This window comes from Saimiri boliviensis, chromosome 3, assembly GCF_048565385.1.
Source record: "Saimiri boliviensis isolate mSaiBol1 chromosome 3, mSaiBol1.pri, whole genome shotgun sequence".
NCBI classification, from domain to species: Eukaryota; Metazoa; Chordata; class Mammalia; order Primates; family Cebidae; genus Saimiri; species Saimiri boliviensis.
Genome location: NC_133451.1, coordinates 120305808 through 120312780, shown reverse-complemented (window position 1 = coordinate 120312780; position 6973 = coordinate 120305808).

Here is a 6973-nt window from a genome sequence, read left to right as displayed (position 1 = left end):
CCCTGAGAGTTAATAGTATTTAAAAGTTGACACCTTCATTTAGTCGAAATAAGGGTTGGGAACAGTTTAGTTTCCAACACGGTTTTCCCTCTTGTCTGCATTGGCAATATTGGTTGAGAAATTCTCATAGTTTTTAAACTAATGAAATAGCGCTTTATGGTTTTGGAGCAGATGCCCTACAGGATTTGCATCAAATGAATTGTGACTCATGAAGGTTTACTGTGTTTCTGGAGGTTCTGTATAAATGCCAGAGCCTCAGGAGAAGACCACGTAACACGTAAGGTGGCGAGGAGCCTTTGCTATTCCTGCATGCCAAGGCTCATGGCTGATTATTACTTCATATCTAAAGATGCAATGTTTTGGTTTATTTACCAGAGTAAAAGATCAAGCAACAGAAATGTGAAGGGGGTTTTCCACCCTCTACCATAGACTTCTTAATGAGACAAGAAAATAATAAAGTAAAAAGAATTTCAGGTTAACAAAAAATGTTGGAAATTCCTACTATTGAGAAGGGAATTTCTACTTCCGTGTCCTGGAAACATAACAAAGGCAAAAAAAGTGAATAAACGATGGTCAAGTTTTACATTTTTCCACCTTAATAATGAAGTGACGTCATTGTCTGGTGTAAATACCCATAGTTCGTTTTCAGCTCATTCTTAGAAAGTGACTTTGGGACATTTCGTTAAAACGGAAAATCTTTCCTGAGGACTTCTGTACCTTCACTATTTGCTTAAGTACTTTCTTTTTAACGCCTATATCCACAACAGGACTAAACAATGATGTGCTGGGATTACAGGCGTGAGCCACCGCGCCTGACCCGAATTGTAATATCTTAAAGTCAAGGTTGATTAAGGTATGATTTACATGTGGTGACGGGGTTCTGGATATAGTACCCCAAAACACTCTACCTTGGCATTTGAGGAAGCGGCAGATGCAGAAAGGTCACTCTCACCTTCCCCTTGATCATATCCCCTTGCTCATGAAGCAGGCCATAAAATAACTCTCTGACCTTCCTCTGAAGTAGATCATAAGGCCTTCACTTCAGGGCTCCCCTCCCTACACCCTAGGAAAGGAACATCTTCATCCTTCAAGACAGAGATGCCAAGAGAAGTCTGAAGAAACAGGCCTTGCTCAGTTTCTCCCAACTTATTACTATTGTATCAGGCTTTTGGTCTCCAGTCATATTTCCCTGCTACACACTTCTTTACCAAATTTAGCGTAAAAATACACAGGGTTTTCTGTTTTGTTAGGTCTTCACTTGTGAAGTCTTCACACCATGTAAAACTTGCAATAAATGCATGTCTTTCGCTTGTTAATCTGTCTTTTGTTTTAGGAGTCTAAGTTATGAACCTGACAATAAGAGGGAAAAATCTCTAATCATACTTCACGATCGCCGTGATCATGATGCAGAATGTGTCCCTCACCCCCAGTTCTCCTGACCTCATGGCAGGGGGTCCTCGCCCCTGAGACCCAGCCCTTGCAGCCACCCATCTGCTTTCCGTTCCTAGTGCTGCGTTCTCTGAATGGCATCTAAATGGAATCCTACAGTCTGGGCCTGGATTCTGTCACTTAGACTAATATTTCTGATATTCCTTCATTGTTGGTTGTATCAGCCGTTGTTTCTTTTTCAGCTTAGTAAAATTCAGATGTATAAATGTACCACAGTTTATTTACCAGCTGATGGAAATTTTGATTTTTTTCTTCTTTTCCTTCAGTTTTGGGCTACTGAGAATAAAGCTGCTAGAGTATCTGCATCCAAGTATTTATGCATACACACGTTTTCATTTCTCTCGGGCAATTCTCCAGTAGTGTGATTGCTAAGTCTTGCAGGAAATACTTGTTAAACCATCTTGCAGTCCTACAAGCAATTTATGAGAATTCCAGTTACTTCTCATCCTCAGCATCATTCAGTATTTTCCAAATATTGTAAATTTAATTAATATTCTATACATTGTTTCAAATATTATATATAGCTTTGTTGGGTCTGTCCAGCTGCAGAGAGTTATTATGGTAGCCAATCCAGCTCCCCTAGCTCAATTTTCATTATAGTTCGGAGGACAGGTTAGTGTTACGCAAATCATTATATGCTTCCACTTAGAGCAAAGGCATTAATTACAGCTTCTATTACAATTTTTTCGTTTTATTAAACCAATATTGATTGATTGCCTATAATATGGCAAATATAAATAACACCTGATTCCTGCCTGCTGGGAATTCATGTTCCTGTGGGAGAGGTGGACCCATAATCACAATTGCAATGGAATGCGGTTCATGCTGAATCTCAGAGGGGGAATGGCCGGTCAGTTCAGCATGAGGCCTGAGGTGTTAGCAGTACGCCCCATATCTAAAGGCAGAAGTGACTCTGGAATGGCAGGGCAATTGTTGAAGTTCATGTATGTGGTTAAGAGGTTTTGTCCCCCGACACCAAAGATGTGGTACGTTTTTCAGCACTGATTCTCCAGTTCCCCACCACCAACTGAGCGTTCAACAATTCAATTCTATTCTGACACTTGGTTCCACAGGACTGCCTCCACTTCAGATGGCAGCCAAAAATGGCTTGCCCAGGCTACCCACATTTTTGCCTGGCTGACTGCAAATGTGGAGGCTCCCCTGACATCTCCTTGTGCGGGTTTCAAAGCTCACTAGAATGACTCCTAGAACTCAGAGAAAGCTTTACTTACCAGTATTGGTTTACTCTGAAAGACGTGGCTCAGGAATAGCCACAGGCAAGAGATGCCCAGGCAGGGACTTGGGGTGTGTGAGTGCACGGAGCTGCCGCACACTTCCTGGCACCTTGACGGGTTCTTCATCCGAGAGATTCTCAAGACTCCATCATTTATGGATTTTAATGGAGGTTTCATTATACGGCATAATGGATCAAAGTATTGACCATTGGTGATTGAACTCAATCTCCAGCCCCTCTTCCCTTTTCAGAGGCAGGGGAAGTCGGGCTGAAAGTGTCAACCTTCTAGGGGCTCAGCAAGAGTCACCTCCTTAACTTAGACTCAGCAGTGTTGAACGGGGCTTATCATGAGCCACAGAAGACACTCCTAGCACTTCAGAAATCCCAGGGCTTCAGGAGCTCTATGCCAGGAACCATTGTCAGCGATCAAATGCATTTTCTGTAACACCATAGAAGTCTAGCTTGTTGACAAGAAAAAAAATCATTCGTGACATTTGTTAAAATGATAAAACAGAGTTCATTCAGGGGGCCTACTTTGATAAGTAAAGAGATCACTGCCATGGGCTTTCACAGTGGGGGAGAGAAATTGGGCTCAGCTCCAAACACATCACGGGTGAGTGGGGCTGCAGGTAGCCGAGGCTGCATCTCTGCCATCCAGCCCAAGCGACAGAGCAAGACTCCGTCTCAGAAACAACATCAACCACAAGAAGCTATAAAGGAACTTTCCGGTCTTCCCCAGAGTTCAGTCATAAGATCCACATGTGACAGATGCCCACCTTATACCCGGAAGTAACGACTGTGTCTCTCAACACAGGACACTGGGAAGCACCTGAGCATTTCAACAGGCCTGGTTAGAAAGCTGTGGCCTCAGTTTGCTGCTGTTAGGGCCTCCTCCTTGGTCCAGTCACACCTGTCCACGGCCATCTGCTTCATGCACCCCGCATCAGATGCACAGATCATGCGGTTTCTCATGTCCCCTGAGACTTGCCTTACTAAACCATAGCTTTCTGCTTGCTATCTGTCTCTTGTTACATGGGCTTCAGCACGAACCTAGTGATGAGTGCGAAAGGAAATCTTTCCCCCACCGTCCAAGTCACTGTGATACGTGTGATGAGGGGTCTGCGTAGAAACCCCACTAAATCCCATCTCTTCAGAGAGACACAAAACCTTTATTCTGAGCCAACGAAATATCCCTAAACCTCCTCCTAACCTGGAAAGACAAAAGCTATTATGATGTGGGCAAAACTAAGCTCAGCAAGAAAATGTTGTTAGTGCCTCTACTTTTTCTTTGGTTTACTTTCTCAGTGAAAAATGCAATATGGTTAAATCCTTTCCCCGTGTAATCTTTTTCTGATGTAATATTTTGTCTTCAGCCACATGAGACTTCGAGATCTGAATATAAAGTTGAAAACCTTGAGAGAGTTCCTTGTAATCCTCTGGGGTCAATAGAAAGCCTTTACATGGGCTTTTCTGAGGGTAAACGTCCAACCCCTGTGGGTTTCCAGGACCCTCATGGTATAGTCTAAAGTCTCTTCTGCCTCCATAAAGGTTTAGGAAAAGCTCAGATTCTTCCAGAAATTAGCTAATTGAAAGCCACAAACACAAACACCTATTACAATTGTTTTGTCAGTGAATAAAAATTACTGATAGTGTGGAAATATATTTTCTTTTTGACTATGAAAACAAATGTTTCTCTTTTACAGGTTTCCTGTTAAGTTTATGTGAACAACAACAAAAAGTTCACACACATGCACACACATACACACACACACATACATACACATACATGCGCACACACACATACATGCACACACATATACACATACACACACATACATACACATACATACACATACACACATACACACATACATACACACATACACATGCACACACACATACGCACACACACACACACACACACACACACACTTGACTGGGATTCTGGAAACCAAATCCTCGTTGTTATTCTTATAGCCTGTTTTTACTTTCACTGTTTTTGTTGAGTGAGGTGTATAGGAGTTGAATGTGGTGTAGGAAAGGATTTCAATTTTAGAACTTTCTTTGGTTTTATGCAAATTTTCAGCAAACTGGAAATTTTTTTCGCTTAAAATATGGCTCTATTTTTTAGTATATTATTTTGGCTCACCTGCTTCTCCATCTATATTAATAAATAGCACATACTGTTTGCCTTTGGTACATTGGACAATGTTGTTTATCTCAGTGCATGTTGTTAGGGTGTCCACAAGGTGACCGGATTATGAGGTGACAGTCCTTGGAAGCCTATCTGCCATCTAAGCCCTGTTAGCATTTTCCTTTACTAAAGTTGGGGGGATACTTCAGAAGAGGCACAGCAAACATGAAACGTTTTATTACAAAGTTGCCAGTATTTGTCCTTAGAACAGGTCCAGTTGACAAAGGCGCTGCAGGAGTTGAAGGATTCTCACTGCAATGTCATGGCAACATTACTGAAATTCTTAACTCTCCAAGTGGGATGAGGGATGGCAGAGGGTGGGGATGTTCTCGCCAGAACAGATTGCTTAATTATCTTCTTTTAGTACCAGCACAGAGTCACGTTCCTGTGATCAAATACTATTCCAAAAGAATATGAAATGAATTCATAAAGACAGAATATTTAAAGACCCTACCCAATAAAAGAGCAGATTAAATGTCAGATCTTCATTAGGGGTTCTTTAAACCAAGTTCTTTTTGTGGTTTTATGACAAATCCTTTCATTTTGGCACTTGAACCTAAGACTCTTAGGTCTATTCTCATTTGAAATAAAGGGGGATTTAATTATTTTTAAAGTAGAATTTATGGTCTGGTGGATAAGACTCATAAGTAGACTCTGGAAAGCCTTTAATTTTAATGTTGGAATGAATGACATCTCTGATCTTTTACAGAGCTATAAAGCCCTGTGACTCAGTTTCCATATAGGTTAAAAACAGAGTCCCATAAAATGTATAAGTATTTGTAACAGTGTAGATTGGTAACATTTATCAGGTGACATCAGGATTCTTAATAGTCTGGAGTGGGCTCATGTAATTCTGAAAAAAATACAGTCACTACTTCTAAGCAAGTCACTCCATGTAATTGATTTAATTAGTTAATGTTTGAGAAATATTTTAGAGATGGAAGGGATAGTGGAATATAATTATATCCAGGCCTGCAACAAACCAGACATTGGTAGTATTCTGGTTTTTCAGATGAGAAGTATGTTGTATGAACAGGAAAGCCCAACAGGAGGGAGCTTCAGGAATGCCCATCCCAGGAAACTTCCAGGAAACCCTAAAGTATCAGATCCAAAAACAGCACAACTGTGCCACGAAAGAGTTGATTCAGTAGATGAATGAAACTAGCCCATTTTTGCTAATACGAAACTTAGAAATAACTTTTATTTCATTTATTCCAAATAATTTATAACTTATTATTTCCAAGTGCATTTATGGTCCTGGTTCTTGGAACGCAAAATAAAAATGGAAAAACAAAATTTAGCTACCAGAAACCAAATCTATGTGTTCATAATTTAGAAAACTGTATGCTTTCAAAGCTAAAGTCAGGTGTTCGTCATATTTCAAGAGTTTTTGTGTGAGAGATTATAGCATTTAGACCCTTATGCTGGGTTCAAATATGAGAGAAATTGTCTCATACATAACTCCATTTTGGTTTATTAATTTGTAGACAAAAGAGTTCCAACTGGAATTCTTTGTTGCCAGAATACTTACGGTACAGTAATCAGTGCTGCTGTTAAGGAAGACTTAAGACAAAACAATATTGTGATGGAATTCTAGATGATGAGAGCAATGAATTACGCTCAACGGAGTGTACTGATTACATTTTAACTACTGATTCTTGTTACACAGGTTTTGGTGCTTTCAAAGATCAAAGGAAATAAAGTAAGTTGTTAATACTCAAAAAGATAATAAAATATAAAATATCACAAAACTAGTATCATGTAAGCCCCTAAAATAGAAAACAGTAATTAAGTGGGACCCGTGTATATTTGCATATACCCGTGTATATTTAGTCGTTAAACTAAATCTATTTCTTTTTTTATAGGATACGACTCTCATAGATCGGATATAGCAAATATAGCCCCCGTGAAATCTTCAGTGTCTTTCTTTGTAAACTAGTTATAGAAATATGGGCTGGCATATATCAAATTTACAGAGGTTTTAGTTCAGTTCAACATCTGTATTCGGGATGTGTTGATGAATCAATATTAGCCTTGGGGAGAATCTAGCAGTATGACAAAGGGTTAAGTGATTCGTCATGTTCCATTTTATGTAT